Source organism: Labeo rohita, chromosome 18, assembly GCF_022985175.1.
Source record: "Labeo rohita strain BAU-BD-2019 chromosome 18, IGBB_LRoh.1.0, whole genome shotgun sequence".
NCBI classification, from domain to species: Eukaryota; Metazoa; Chordata; class Actinopteri; order Cypriniformes; family Cyprinidae; genus Labeo; species Labeo rohita.
Genome location: NC_066886.1, coordinates 2985295 through 3002684, shown reverse-complemented (window position 1 = coordinate 3002684; position 17390 = coordinate 2985295). Strand labels below are relative to the sequence as shown.

General features: G+C 32.1%; 1 protein-coding gene across 3 annotated transcripts in view; it reads left to right on the top strand.

The window, feature by feature from the left end:
* The first annotated feature begins 1931 nt into the window (after window positions 1-1931).
* fam168a (family with sequence similarity 168 member A) overlaps window positions 1932-17390 on the top strand; it is a 48248-nt gene continuing 32789 nt past the window's right edge. Inside the window, exon 1 of one of the 3 annotated variants that reach the window (XM_051135087.1) lies at window positions 1932-2225. The gene's annotated coding sequence lies outside the window, so the exon portion shown is untranslated. The remainder of the gene's footprint in view (window positions 2226-17390) is intronic. The other 2 variants (XM_051135090.1, XM_051135089.1) reach the window with 2 other exon arrangements.

The window sequence follows — 17390 nt, the reverse complement described above, 5'->3', positions numbered from 1 at the left end:
CCAAAAATTAAATAAATGCTGTAGAATGTGGTTTGAAACCATTTGTGACCCTGTACCACAAGACCAGTCATAAGGGTCAATGTTTTGAAACAGATTAATTTATTATCAGAAAGCTGAAAAAAATAAGTTTTCTTTGATGTTTGGTTTGTTTGGCTGAGAGATAACTATTTGAATATCTGGAATCTGACGGTGCAAAAAAAAAAAAAAAATGTAATATTGAGAAAATCACCTTCAGAATTGTTTTAATTAAGTTCTTAGCCATGCATATTATTAATCAAAAATTAAGTTTTAATGTATTTAGGGTAGGAAATTTATAAAATATCTTCATGGAACATGATCTTTACTTAATATTAATATTAATTGCTAGTATTGGACTATTATAGTTTTTGTTATTATTTTGTATTAAATGTTATTTTTATATATATTAACTGTTCTTTATTTTAATAAGTAATAACTGTAATAGCACTGCGTAAAAGATAAACAATTTAGAGTACCGGGGAGAAAATTACCAGTAAACTATAGAATAAGCTTACTAAAATGTGATAACATACAATCATATTATCTCAGGGATCAAGATTGAGTTTATATATATAGATGATAAATAATGGATAAATTGCATTTAAGAAATAAAGCGAGAAAGCAAATAAATGCCAAAATATAAATATCATTTTGAAAGACACTTGTTTCAGCGACAACCCTCCTGAAGTACACAAAATCAAAGTGATAGTTAATGTCTTTCAGTTTCAATTTCTATAGAACTACCATGGTATTTTTGGACATGAAAAGGTACTTTCAGGAATAGCATGGAAACCATCTTGGTATTTTGGTAAATACTGAAATATATATTTGTAGCTTCAATCTTCAAGAGGGCGCTGTTGAGTTTCTCATCTCATATGGAGCTCTGGTGACCCTATTTGCACTGACATTGGTCTATAATTTGCACTAGCAGTTAAGAAATTGACACAAAAAATGTGACGCGTTAAATGAAAACTATAAAAAGCTATTAAAGGTATTTTACATGTACCATGGTGATATGTTGATACTGTAATGGAAATTCAATTGTGCTCTTTAAAGTGCAATATGACATTCTATATACATGTACTATTGTCCAGTATTTAAGTATCTTTTTTGCAAGGGAATTAAGTAATATATCTTGTAAGTTTCAAAGCATCAGTCAAGAACACAAAAGGAAAGCTGATACAAACGAAACGTGATCTAACATGTTGGAAACACTAGATGGCATTGTTGATCTTTCCCAACGGACCGAGCCGCTTTCTCTTCCTCCAGTTCACCGGGATATTGGCCATTCAGAACTGTACTGAGATTTATTCTTTGCCCCACTTGTTGAAATATGAGACTAGTTTACATATTTCCTGTTTCAATCGTATTCTTCTGTGTTTTTTTAAAAAAAAAAAAACTTTGTCAGTTTCTCTCCCTAATGTAGAGGTGCATTACAGACACCAGAGGGCACCAGAAGTCTCATCAGTTTCTTTGTGAAGGTTTTTGTATCAATGAGAAAACATACTGCAAGCAAACGCACATATATTTACGTAATTGCAATTTTGTGATATAATCTGGAATCAGTAACGGATTGCAATTTGTAAGTAATCAAGCTAGTAATGTGTTTATTTATTTATTTATTTATTTATTTTAGAAAAAAAAATATATATATTATAAACATTTATTTGTTCGTTTAATATTGTTTTAATAATTTCAAGTGTGGTTTTAAAAAATGCACTCCAATTACAAAAACTGGCGCATTTCTCTGACTTTCGCTTTGGCTGTTTTCACGCAGACTGGGACCAGTCCATGCACACGCGTGGATTTTCGTGCATTTATGAGTTATCGGGGAAGAAAGAAGTGTGGTTTATTTTCGCATTCTTATTTGGCCATATTGGATGATTTTTGCTCGTGCATATGGCGAATGGATGGTGCACTGAATGACTGGTGCGTTCAGTCGTGCGTCAGACACAGAGGTCCTCCCCTTGTGTTTCCATGTTACTGCCCCCCTCTCTCGCTCTCTGTCCCCCCTCCCTTCCTCTCTTCTCTTCTGGCATCCCCCATCCCCCATCGCTTTATGTGCTTCCATACAGGCTGAAAAATCAACCGGAGGAGGAAACCTTCACACTCACGGAGAATAGACTGACCCTCAGCAACCCAGAAGATCGCTTTAAACCGGGATCACAGACTGGATCAGAGTGACCTATCTAAACCATCTCACACTGGTAAGTCACATTTGATGTAGTTTTCCTTTCTAAAGTCCAGAAACACCATCCAACCACCATTAGAGCTTCACCACCATCAAACAGCAGCAGTGCTTTTCTCCTGCCAGTGTGTGTGTGTGTGTGTGTGTGAGTGAGTGAGTGTGTGTTAGTGATGGTGAAGCTCATTCTAATTTGTCTGATGGTGATTTAAGAGAAAACAAATGCGTTCGCTATTCCCGTTCGAGTTCGGAATGTCGATTGACGGCGTTTTCGGGACGCATCCATGAATGAGATGGATTTTTCAAGCTGACTTTGTTCATTCCCTTGTCATGCATTTGGACATTCCATAGAGCTGAGACACAGAGACGCTCAAAATGGTGTCTGGAGAAGTTTGAGGCCTTTAAACACACGAGAGAGCCGATCATAAGCGCTGTTATGAGGAATTATGAGGCGCGATCAAAGAATCAGACGCATCCATGTGCAACAATGTAACAGCGATTATGACGCAATAAAGATCTTTTGTTGATCAGCGTTACAATGTAACGCGCGTTCGAGCGCCAGTTCTACTTTCTCTTTTTTTGTTGCATTCATACACGATGCTTTCGGTTGCAGTGCCATCGATTTTTATGGCGCTGTCGATTGTAATTTGGCTTAATTTTGTTATTGCATTCCTGGTTGATTGATACAAAGGAAAACCGCACATGGGTCCAAATAAAATAGAAGTCAGTGTGTTTTGGACATAGTCCATGAGCATTTATGTGCATGTTTATGAAATTAATTTCTTATCTACAACCGTTCATGGGCCAGTATGTGGGTACATTGTGTTTTAGTAAGGGAATGCAAAACAATATTACCCATTACCTCCCTCAATTACATAAATAACAATGGATGACAATTTACGTTGTCCATGTGTTTAATAAATATAATTTATTATATATAGAGAGAGAGAAATAAATGTTATTTAAAATATATAAATTATTAAGCAGCTCCTCATACATATAAATACTTATATTTTGATTATATTTAATAAATGATTATTTTTATTATTATTATTCATAAAACAATGTCATGTTCTTTATTGAGGTAGTCTAATTATGTCAAGATGCAGAAATAAAACATTTTGGATACTGAAATAAAGCTCCTAAAACACTTAAATTTTATATTATGTTGTTATTTTTTATAATGGATCTTATGGATTTATTGGGGTAATCTAATAATCTGTTATTAGCTCCTCTCCTCAAAATGCTTTTTTAAAAATTAATTTAATATTATTATTATTATTTATAATGGATTTTATGGTTTTGTTGAGGTAATCTAATAATCTTTTTATAATTGTGTTAAAATGCAGAAATAAAACATTTTGGATGCTTAAACAAAGCTCCTCAAAATACTTTTTTAAAATTAATTTAATATTATCATTATTATTATTATTTATAATAGATTTTATGGTTTTGTTAAGGTACTCTAATAATCTTTTTATAACTGTGTTAAAATGCTGAAATAAAACATTTATTTATTTATTATTATTATCAGTTATAATGAATTTTATGTTTTCATAGAGGATATCTACTTACCTATTTATAATTGTATTAAAATGCAGAAATACAATGTTATTGGACACTTAAATGTAAAGCTTCTCCTAGTTCTAATTTTAAAATTAATGAATTATTTAAATAAATACTACTACTATTACTACTAATAATAATGGTTTTATTTCTATTTCGAACCATGTAATGTAAAGTTATTGTAAAGTGTTCATAATCCAAAAATCAGAAAGCTGACATTTATTAATATCTGAGATGTTTCTGCTCTGCTTTCTCATCACGTGCTGTCCCATCCACCATTCCTGCAATAAAAGCGTCAATAGCTTTTCTGATTGATGGTCCTAATGTTACAGCGACTGAACAGACACAGAAAACGCTTCGTTTGTTTTCATTGATAGTTTCATTATCAGCTCGAAATTCAATTTGTTCAGAAAAGCTCCTCATCACAGTGTGACTGCGACTTATTAAGGGTTTATGGATTGTGCGGCAAGTATGCTGGAGCATTTGGGCTTTTGTCATAATTAAAGGATTTCTTGTAGTCGTTTGGAGGAGTAGCAGGTGCTCTGATGAAACGGGAGAACAGAAATGTGCTTTTTAAGCACTGAGATCACAGACTGCATGTAAAAGGCCTAATCACAAAATGTCTTAATTAGTGTGCATACTACTACAGCTTAGCCCTTAGTATGAAACCTTGGTGCATACTTTTTTACTTTGGAAAAAGTATCCAATTTATGATTTTTAAAAAATCATTGAGACTTGAGAGTGGACTTTTCTTGAAGTATATAATCTACGTTGCTAAGTGGTTATTTTTCAAGTAATTACCCACCTAGAACACTTTAGTGAAAAAAGAAACTGTAATTTCACAAATAATTACAAAGAAACATCTGGATTGGATTAAATTTCAAATTTTGACTTTTAAACGTACACCAGTAATCTTGTGAAAATGCCATTAGATGTTTAATGGATGAAACCATATTATTTAATATTAAGAGTGGATATAAAATGATAATGTGTAGCGGGTGCAGCACATTCTTGGTGTTCATTAGTGTCGTAATGTGTGTCTTCTGTAATGATGGCCTAGAGAACTGTAGCGTAGAGAGGGCACTCAAGTTGTACAATTTCGACTAAATTCACAGCTACATTTTCCTCCCACGACTTCCAGACTTTCTGAGAAGCTCTTCTTCACTCGTACTCTCGGTAATTGGGCCGCTGATATTTCTCACGAGGGTTGAAAGTCTGCAGTTTGCCACAAACATGTTAGAATGTGAGTCTGTGGCAGCGTGTTAATTGCGTCACAGTACGTGTCTGCGCACTTTTGCCTTAATGCGTCTTTTGTGAGCCTCCTTTTTCATCGGAGGTGGTTTTATTTTTGAGTGGAAAAACGGATGGATGTTTTTTTGATGAACTGTCTGTGTGTGAGCCAGATCCACAGCGAAATGAGAGGATTATGATCGACGGCACCTCTCAGATGAGTGTTAGCGTATGCCGTCACTGTAATAGCGCTTATAGACCTCAGATTAACCACACACACACTCACACGCGCACACCCTGAGGGGATGTTGGTTTCCCCTGATAAACAAGAGCAGAAAATGCTCAGAGATCCTGCCTTGTGGCTACAGGGGAATCCCATTAGATTTGCGATGCTGTTTCAGGGTATCACTGTCTTCTCATGAGATCAGTTACAATAACATGTGAAATGTAACATCATATAGAATATAGACTATTGAACATGAGTGTCTTGTGAACTGTAAACAAACCTGCAGTGGCCATCTTGAAGAGCTTTGTGTGGAGTTTGTGTATAGCAATATAGATATTTAAATTTAGCTAATGTTGAGAATTTCTTTCTTTCTTTTATTATTATTATTATTATTATTATTAATAATAATAATATTTATTTATTTTTTATTTTTTATTTTTTTAGTAAATCAGCATTCTACAATTTTTTTTGTATTACCCTGATTTATTTTTATTATTATTTTTATTATTATTATTATTATTATGTTAGATCCTATTGTTGTTGTTGTTGTTGTTTTTGTAAATCCTATGGACTTCTGGATATATATACCATTGTACTTTGTGATTATACTATACTGAATGATTATTATATTAATTTGCCACAGTATTTACGTGATCGATAGTGATGAAGTGTGTTGTCAAGGGAAAAAATAGTACTTATTTGCACACTCTTATTATTGCTCTAATTATTTAGTTTATTTATTTATTTATTAAATGTATCTGTAAGAATTAAAATTTAGAGCAATAATAAGGTATTTATTTATTTATTCATTAATTTATTTATTTATTTATTGTGTGCTACAGTCAACTTATTGCACTAAACTATTTAAATTAGTTTATTTATTTGTTTTTATTTAATTATTTTTTAAATGTATCTAAGAATAAATTCGGAGCAGTAATAATAGGTATTTATTTATTTATTTATTTATTGTGTGCTGCAGTTAACTTATTGCACTAAGTTATTTAAATTTATTTATTTATTTTTAAATGTATCTGTAAGAATAAAATTTAGAGCAATAATAACAGGCATTTATTTATTTATTGTGTGCTACAGTTAACTTATTGCACTATTTTTTTTAAATTAGTTTATTTATTTTATTTATTTATTTATTTTTTAAATGTATCTGTAAAAATAACATTTGGAGCAGTAATAACAGGTATTTATTTATTTATTTATTGTGTGCTACTGTTAACTTACATTTAATGTGCACTATTGTTTTGTTTTTTTTTTCATAAAAATTTATGGGGTTTACCATGGCACTTGGTAATTTTTAAATAGTTAAAATCTATTTAGAAAGTTTTTAGCTTCATAATTCATCTTTGGTCTGTATTCAAACACATTTAATGCACCTCTCTTCATTCATTTACATATTTTGTTTCTTACAAGAAAGATTTTTATACAATACTTATACTTTCCGTATAGCTTCAACCCAATCAAAATCAGAGCAAAAGATGTATAAGAGGATAATAACCAGTTAGTAAAAGCAGGATTGTACTAGAGTTAGTGAGATTAGACTGTCCTTAGGCTCACTTTGATGGTAATATTTCATAATGAAACTTAAATGCTCTTTGTTTAAAGACTTAGAGGAAACTATATATTTGACTTGAGCTTTTAAAACCTAATTAGAGTTCGTTTTAGGAATTACCAAAAAATTAGACCTAAAATTTTCTAATAAAGTGGCATTAAGAAGGATCATGCTGCTGTTAGCGAGCGTGTTTGCCGCGACGCTGACGCTAATTATTAGTAATATGAAGAATTTACGCACACTGTAGTGTGACACACATATTGTGTGAGGAGAAGTGGTGAACAAACGTCTACTAAACATCATCCGAGCGGCGTGTAGGCTGAGACGCTTCTGGATGGGCGTATTTTTGGACTTTCTGTGGGCAGACACTGAAATCACAGCCTTGTTGAATTTCTCTGTGGGAAAAATGAAACTCCTACCGGTTTTGTCGCACCAAACATATTAAAATGAAAAAAGATTAGTCTCCTTTTCATGGGAGTAAACAAAGGAGTCTCCGGCTCCGGCTCCTTTGAAAAGCTGCTGTAATTGAGCTACAGTAAATACAGATCATAAACGCATACATACGCATATATTCACAGCCACCCAAATACTCATTCAAGTCTATTTCAAGACATCGCACAGCTGTGACATGAGTAACACGTGGTTTAGGAGCGTTTTAGGCGTACTGGAGGTTCTTTGCAGCACCGCAGGTTGAGTAAGGAACCTTCTACTTATCTTTTCTCTATTGAGGGTTCTTCAGTCACATATATATATATATATATATATATATATATATATATATATATATATATATAAAACATTTTTTGGTATATTTTCAATAAATAAATTAATTTTTAAAATTTCAAATAATTTTACTTTTTCAGTTTAGTTTCATTTTACTTTGTTCATTTTACAAATTTTTCCATTTGAAAATTAGAATAAAATTTTAAATTAAAATTAGAAATGTTGCATTGGCAACTACCTGAAATAAAATAAAAGTTTTTCTTCAAATGTTTTTTAATAGTTTTTGTTTCAGCTTTATTTCATTTACCAAAAACATTTTTTTTCTTTTGAACAGTAGCACTTTTGGGACCTAGATGTTTAAAAGCATGCAATCAGACCATTCTAGTGCCACATTTTTATAAATTTCTTAAAAATTAATTCAATATTTTTGGTATTTGCCTATTTAATTTGGGAATGTTGGTTACAAAAATTATGCAAATTAAGTATTAATCCCCTAGATTTTTTGCTTGGGCATAATGGAAGTCAGTTTATATATTAAAATGTTTTCAACATTTGATTAAAAAACTAAAATTAATTAGGTGCAGATTTATTTTCCCTGCAGTAGTTATTGTGTAGGTGCATCTTTATGTGCTGCATTATAAATCTGTGGAAAAAACACTTTTTTTTAAATTATGTAAATTGCATAAACTAAACAGAAAACAAAATATTAAATATTAAAATAATTATATTACTAAAAATATTTTTTTTTTATTAAAAATGGTTTTATTATTAAAATCTAAAATCAAAGTATTTTTTATGAAATAAAAGTATTTTTAATATTTTAAATTCATAGAAAGTCATATAACATACAACCTGTAAGTGCATGTTGGAGAAATGATGTCCCAAGAAGCCTTTCAGTTGTAGTTGACGCTATATTTTCAAAAGTGACTTTACAAGTAGACTCTTTCTGTTTTTAGATGAGATTATTGTATTCAATAGAGTGATATGTATTATTTCTTTCATTTGCCCCCTCCATCACTCATATCAGCTTAACTTTGCTCTCCCAGCAGTACTGTAAACCCTCGGGCAGCGCACACACATTGACACTTACACACACTCTTGCCTTCAGGTCTGACCTGCTGGCAGAGTTTTAATGTCCACCAGCTGCCCGTCAGATCGTCTAAATGTGTGATTGTTTCTGATATCCGTTGATAGGATGAAGGACATTACAGCAGTGTTTATCCTGTGTGTGTGTGTGTGTGTCTGTGTGTGTGTTTAGTACAGTCTCCGCCAGGCACTGGCTCCTCTCCATTGTCATAATTTGCACAGAAAACCTGCTGAACCAACACATTTAGGTAAACGTGGACTTTCGGTAGAGAGTGACTCACTCTGTGTGCGCACGTGTGTTTGGGTGCCGTACGGGTTGCCAAACATAATTTAGCATCACACAACAAGTACTGAGCATGTTCAGCGTGAGCTCCCTCGCACAAAACCATCTGAAGAATGCAGCAGCTTGACGAAACACTGGACGACATGGGGACACGAGGACAGAGAACTTCAATGAATGCATGTGTTTGCAGTGGAATACTAGTGTACTACGCAGTGTATACTAGTTGCATGCATTAGGCAGTGGTAAATGTTTCAAATAATAATGTGCTACATTGTTGTCACAAGACTGTTGAATTCAGCTGTTTTGCATTTAATCAGTGTATTTTGGTGAGATTTCACAATTATTTATAAAGACAGCAAAAGTAGCACATTGATTCAATTAAACAATTAAAAGAAGTTTTGAAATCGAAGGACTGAAGTAATGTTTTCTTGTAAAATGTACTCCAGTTTTATCTAGAACTTTGAAAATTATTTTTACAGTGTAATTGTGGCTGTGTTTGGAATGAAATACTAACATTTGCTACTAAATACTGCATACTATTTTGTAGAAATAGCAGTGATAGTCAGCAGTGGTATGGTGCATTTATTGCATGCATTTTAATATAAGAAGCATTTAAATTTTCTTCCAAATAAGTTGTTGTTTAGAGTATTAAATGCAATATGTGTAAAAATGTCTTAACTTTTAGCAGTATGATTTGAATAGCTGAGAAATTGTTTATTTTGTAAATAATGTGTAGTACGAGTAGTGTGTTAGTATGAATATGAATAGTAGAGTGTTTTTTTAAAGATTTTTATTGTTATTCTTATGTTTATTCAGGAAGGATGCATTAAATTAATCAAACCTGATATATAAAATGTTACAAAATGTTAATTTTACAAATAAATGCTGTTATTTATTTCTTTTTTTATCAAAGAATCCTACAAAAGTAAAGCGTATCACATTTTCCACAAAATTATGAGGCAGCACAACTGATTTCAGCATTGAAAATAATCAAAAATATGAAGCAAATCAGCATATTAGAATGATTTTTGAAGGATCATGTGACAATAAGACTAAAGTAATGATGCTGAAAATTCATCTTTGAATAACAGAAATAAATTACATTTTAGTATGTATTCACATAGTAAGCATATGTTTTAAATTGTAATAATATTTAACAATATTTCTCATTTTTGATCACATAAATGCACCGTTAATGACCGCAAGAAATTTCAGGAAATTAATATGCTGTTTGTAGTGGCTCCAGCCCTTTGATAAGAAAACCATTCCCTCTTTTTTTCCAGAGAGGAAGGTGTCAAGATGAAGAAAGGGAAAAAAAGCTAAAAATGCAGCTCTTGTGGTGCCTTCGTTAGCGGCGCTGTGTGTGTATGTCGGGGGGGCAAATGGTGGGAGAAAGAGGCAACAGAAGACCCCGCGTTCTGAATCCTGACAGGGGCATCTCAGCACACCATGTTGGTTTTGAGGCAATTGTTTGCAGGATAATGTCCTATACAAAATGGAGGTAGTGCCTCAGTGAAAGGCAGGATTTGAGACAGAATGGACCTTTTTAAAATCAGAGAGGACAAGCTCTTGCAGGGCAGTTAAAACAATGGCATTTTTTGGGAGAGGGCCACTCCCCTCCATGACCTGTTCTCATTCAGGTCCCGTTAGGGAACTGCTGGGAAGGGAAGGGCCTATTGTGTGGCTATTGTTTTTGAATAGCTAATTAAGCTTCTTATGCGTGTTTTATGAAGTCCGTGTGTGTGTGTGTGTGTGTGTGTGTGTGTGTGTGTGTGTTAAGGCTTGAAGGGTTTCCCTTGGGTTTCCAGACGGATCAGGTGAGATCTTTCCTCCTGCACCTGTATGCCTGTAACAAATTACCAGCATTAACTGCAGCTGTGTCAGAAGTTTTCTCTTGTGCAAATCAAAAGTTACTGCTTGACCCAGTTAGGGGAACATTCCTGGTTCAGTGCAACTTAAAGGGATATTTCACACTATATATTTACACCCCTTATGGTGTTTCAAATATTTATGACTTACTTTCTTCTGTGGAAATCACAAGTTGATTACACTACCATTCAAAACTTTGGGGTTAATGTGATATTTGTATAAAGAAATTAATGATTTTATTCATCACAGACAAGATAAATTGATCAAAAGTAACAGTAAAGACATTTACAATGTTACAAAAAAATTGTATTTAATAATAATAAATGCTGTTCTTTTGAATTCTGTTTTAAATCAAAGAATTCTAAAAAAAAAATGTATCACAGTTTCACAAAAATATGAAGCAGCACAACTGTCTTCATCATTGATAATAATCAGAAATGTTTCTTGAGCAGCAAATCAGCATATTAGAATGATTTCTGAAGGATCATGTGACACTGAAGACTGGAGTAATGATGCTCAAAATTCTTTGGATCTCAAGAATAAATTACATTTCAAAATAGTATTGTCACATTATTATTATTTTTTTTATTTACTTAGAACAAAAAAGGTTTGATGAGCATAAGATACTAATTTTGAAAAAGCTAAAACATCGTACTGTTTATTTCTTTGGAAAACACAAGTTGACTACGCTACCATTCAAAAGTTTGGGGTCAGTATGATTTTTTATAAGGAAATTAATAAGTATATTTATCAAAGGCACATTAAATTGATCAAAAGTAATCGTAAAGACATTTAGAATGTTACAAAACATTCTATTTTTTTTAATTTTCTGTTCGTCAAAGAATTATAAAAAAATAAAAAATAAAATGTATCACATTTTCACAAAAATATGATAATAATAAATGTTATAATAATAAACAGCAAATCAGCATATTAGAATGATTTCTAAAGGATCGTGTGACACTGAAGAAAAGAGTAAAGATGCTGAAAATTCAGCTTTGCATCACAGGAATAAATTACATTTTCAAATACATTCAAACAAAAAATTAGATATTTTAAATTGTAATAATATTTCACAATATTACTGATTTTACTATATATTTTGATCAAATAAATGCACTGATGTGAGACTGAAGACTGCAGTAATGATACTGAAAATTCAGCTTTGCATCTCCAGACTATATTCAGTTGTGCATAAAATGCATTCAAATAGAGAACAGTTAAATTCTAATATTTCATAATATTGCCATTTTATTTTATTTTGTTTGAACAAAAAGCTTTGGTGGGCATAAGAGACTCATTCTGAAACAGCTGAAAAAAAAAATCTTACAGTATTTTTTAAGAATTAAATTTTTTAAGAACTACATTTGGACAACTTTAAAAGCAGTTTTCGTAGTATTTTGATTTTTTTGCTCCCTCAGATTTCTGATTTTCAAATAGTTGTATCTTGGCCAAATATTGCTCTGTCATAACAAACCATACATCAATGGAAAGCTTATTTATTAATTCAGTTAGTTTTTAAATAGTGTATGAATCTAAGTTTTAAAAACAATTTACCCTTAACGCTTGCATAAATTATTCAGTATTAATGTTCAGTATAAATTAGTTGAACTATACTGTATTTAATGACAGTGTTATTTTATTTTATTTTATTTTATTTATTGTTTTTCTAAACTGAGGAAAATGTCAGGATTGTTTTGTTTATTAAAAATAAAACAGAATAATAAAACAGAAATTATAAGAGTTTGAAAACACTGAAACTGATTGTAGCACATAGCATGTTCTTACACTGTGTTAGTGCTCTGCAATATGAGAAACAGACATAAAAAAAATCCTACATCTAGTGTGTATTGAAACTGACATTTAGATGAATCATAGTAGATCATCTGGAAGCAGAAAGCAGGTGTAGGAATGCAGTATTTATAGACTACGTGTGTGTCGTTCGTTTTTTTTTGTTTTGTATGTGAGCGAAGCCTAATTACGTTCAGCTCAGCTGTTGAAGTGCTTCTTTCACCAAATTATATGACAGAAATGCATGCGTGGTTTGGCACCGGCGGATGAATAGCTTTCTCTTTGTCTGACTGTTTCTCTTGCTATTACTGTAGGGAATTGAGAACCTGTTCTTGTTCAAAACTTGGAATTGGAATTGGAATTCACCACGACTGTCCTGCAGCTTGAATCTGTAAATGCTACAGTAAATCACTGCTGTTTTTCCTCTCACACTGATCTTATGGACCTTGGCAAGTGCAAAAAAAGGATGCAAGAGCGAGTGAGCTGATGTGAGGGGGATGGGAGGGACAGGGAGACGCTCTGTACCACAGCGCTTCAGCCTTCGGCTCGACCCCATCAGCACCGCAAATTGAGACAGGCTTTGTTAAACACGAGAAGATTTTCATTCGCTCAGGTCGTCGCTGAATGTCAGGTAGTTCGTTCCTTCATTCGCTGCTTCACAGAGTCCTTAAAATGGTTCATTTGTACTGCAAATGAATGGGTTTTATTGATTAACGTTTAGGCGGTAGGCTGTAATTGCAGTATAGCTATTTAGAGGGAATTACTTTATCCCAGATTTGTTCAAAAACATTTTGGTGAAGCAGTAAATTAGTTATAGATTAGTACTAATACATGAGATTATCTGATATACCCGGTCAATTTATGCATGGTTATCGTTCATTATACATCATGACGCAATGTTAAAATTCAGTACATCACAGTATATAATTCAGGGTTTTTTGTGTTTTGTTTTTATTTTTTAAATTTGGCAAACCACTGAGAGAAACCCAGTGGGAATATGTGAACCACAAAACCATAAGGGTCTGTTTTTTGAAATCGCTGAAAAAATAAGCTTTCAAATGATGTATGGTTTAGGACAGGACAATATTTGGCTGTGATACAACTATACTGGAATCTGAAGGTGTAATAAAATCAAAATATTGAGAAAATCACCTTTAAAGTTTTCCAAATGAAGTTCTTAGCAATGCATATTACTAATCAAAAATTAGGTTTTGATATATTTGCAGTAGGAAATTTACAAAATATCTTAATGGAACATGATCTTTACTTAATATCCTAATGATTTTTGGCATAAAAGAAAATTTGATCATTTTAACTCGCAATGTATTTTTAGCTATTGTTACAAATACATGTGCTACTTAAGACACATATAGTTTATTTGATAAATATTAATAATAGTTTTTTAATGATATAATAATTTAAATAATAGACATTGTAAAATTTTATAATATATACACTTATTGATAATGTAGAAATGAAAAATAAAAATAAAAATAATATTAAATACAATTATATATTTATTTAGATATTAAAATTGCATAATAGTATACAACTATATATTTCATATATAATAATGTAATAAACATAATATTATATAATATATACAAAATTTATAATATGTAATTATATAAATAAAATATTAAATACAATTATATATTTATAATTATATAATATACATAATTATATATACATGTATTATATATTTGTCTTTGTAAAAATATTCAATAATAAAATTCTATAATGTATAAAACGTATTGCTTATATATAAATATCTAAATAAATTATAATATTAAATACAATTATATATTTATTAATTTATTATATATTATTTGTTTATATTTAAATATAAAAATATTATATTAAAATTGTGTAATAGATAACAAAAGGGGGTTAACAATATTTAATTAATTTTAAATTTGGATATATTATATAATAGTATATGTTTATTATATTATTATATATAATATAATAAACATATACTATTATATAATATATCCAAATTTAAAATTAATTAAATATAATAAAATATTAAGTACAACTATACATTTATAATTATATGATATAATATAGATAATTACATATACATGTATTATATAAAATTTGTCTTTTTTTATATGTAAAAAATATTCTATAATAAAATTATATAATATATAAAACGTATTGCTAATATATAATGTTAAATACAATTATATATTTATTAATTTATTATATAATATTTTATTAGTGCTGGGGAACGATTAATCACATCCAAAATAGATGTTTTTGTTTATATAATATGTGTGTCCATAGATGATGACACACACAAAAAGTATATATTTTGAAAATATTTACATGTATATATTTGTATTCATAGAATTTATATTATATATAAATATATTTAATATGTAAACAACATTTTTCTTAAATATATACATACAGTGTGTGTGTATATATATACACACATTTAGATAGATATTAAATATTTTATTTAATAATATGTAAAATAGCCAATAATTATTAGTAGTAATTTATACAAGAATCTAAAGAAGAAAAATATTTATGTAGGATAGTATAGGCACAGACCCAATGCATGTCAGTTCCCAAATCTATTGATTTGTCAGTGGATTTTAAACAATTTCTGTTATTGTGACCGTTCCACAACAGCTACGCACGTTCATAACCCCAAAATCTCATCATGATCTGATCTGTTGTCAGCTGTATGATACAGCTCTGGTGTGAAAGTGTCAGTCTTTGACAGTAGCCCGTGACACCAGGGTATGTGTGTGTTCACCGCGGTGCAGGTTAGCTTGTCTTTCTCCCACTGTTTGCACAGCTCACACAGCTGGACCTCACAGCAGAGACTGTTTTGTCCCCACAGCATGATCACTGGCACACACACATACACACACACACAGATACACAGGTGGTGGTGTCTGTTCTGTTCACAGCAGCTCTTTAAGCGCTTATTATCTAAATAATTCAGACACCCCTGTGCTTCACCCCCTCTCGCATCCTTGTGTGTGTGTCCTTGCGCTGTGCCTCTCAGATCAGAGTGATGGAGACAGAAAACTCTCTTTTCCTATCGCCCCCTAAAGAGAGAAAGAAGAACGCTTTGGAACGGGACGAAAAAACTGTGATGCGCTCTTTATCTCATTTTCTTTGTGTTCTGCTAGTCTGTTTGCGCTCATGCCAGCCGTAAGATCATTCACATGCTATCTAAACTGAAAATTATGAGAGAAGGATTTCTGAAGGAAATCTGTAGGGTGTTTACCCATGCAAGCAATGTGGGTGGTTGCTAAGGATATTTGACTTAACACGCACCACTAATAAAAGTAGAGGGAAATAGATAAGCAGGCGTTACATACGGCCCACATATTAATATTCCAGGCTCCCCAAGTGTGTTTTTCCACTGTTGGGCATCTTGCTGCTTCTCACACTCCACACCGCTTCATAAAAGTGGCGCCGGTCACAAAATCATCGAGGTTTGTTCAGGAATCAATCAGCGATATCCCATCCCTATGGTGAGACCCTCAGGCTGTTCTGTGTCGTTTGCAGCACCATCATTTATTCAGTGTGTTTGTGCTGTTGAGCTGAGAAGAAGAGAGATGTGTTCGCCTCGGGGCCGGTCTACATAACCGGGAGAAACTGTCTTACCTCGACATAACTCACAAGTTCAGACGCTCCAGATAGTTATAAAGTCTGTTAGATTGACTAGTTCTGCACACAGAGATCGGTTCGCGTTGGAATGAAGCAGGAATGTGGAAAATTTTTTTTGAATGTTTTTATAATGGCTAGTGTGTTCTATGATTTTTTTATGAGGGATATTATGCTAAATATATACTGCTTTCTGTCTAGTTTAGTGCATACTTAAGCTCCACTCTAGAGTTTTATCCGCTTTTAGTGAAATCAGGCATCAAAACATTATGATATACCAGTGTTTCAACTAGGTTTATGGCTTTGGGCATTTAACCAGTCAATTACAATAATAACACATTTGGGATGTTACCAAGCAAATGAAGTCAGTATCAACAAAATTCATCTTTTAAATGCAGAGGGAACAGAAGCTGCACCTGAAGAGGCGTTTAGATGTATTTACACACTTATACACTGAAATTAAACCGGCCAGTGGGTGCAGCAAGTCACTGTTAAGCGAGTCATTGCGATTGAACCAACTCATTTAAACGATTGATTCATTAATGAACGAAACACCGCCATGTTACGCAGAGACGCAAAACAATACTGTGGCTGTTTTTTAAATAATTATCTACTGGCGAATTTGAGCGAAAACAAGAATTATGCCTTCTGAAATGTAAGTATCTTAATATTAACGTCTTGTTTATTGAATGGTCCGTGCAGAGATAGAAACGACATGCCGTCGTGTAAATAAGATAAATAACATAAGGCTATTTAGTTTGTTTTTAGAGGAGAACTCCACTTTCAGAGCAACAATTCACAAACAATGTACTCACCCCCTTGTCATCCAAGATGTTCATGTCTTTCTTTCTTCAGTCGTAAAGAAATTATGTTTTTTGAGGAAAACATTTCAGCATTTTTCTCCATATAATGGACTGGTATTCCAAAATGCAGTTTAAATGCGGTTGTAAACGAACCCAGCCGAGGAAGAAGGGTCTTGTCTAGCGAAACAATCGGTTATTTTCATAAAAATAATACAATTTATATACTTTCTAATGCCAAACGCTCGTCTTGTCTTACTCTGCTTAGACTGTTTTTGTTCCGTTACGTGACAGTTAGTGTATGTCGAAAAACTCCCATCTCATGTTCTCCCTCAACTTCGAAATCGTCCTATGTCGTCCTGTAATATTTTTTTAAGGGTGTTTGATCTTCTTTGCATGTTCATGTTGCAAAAACT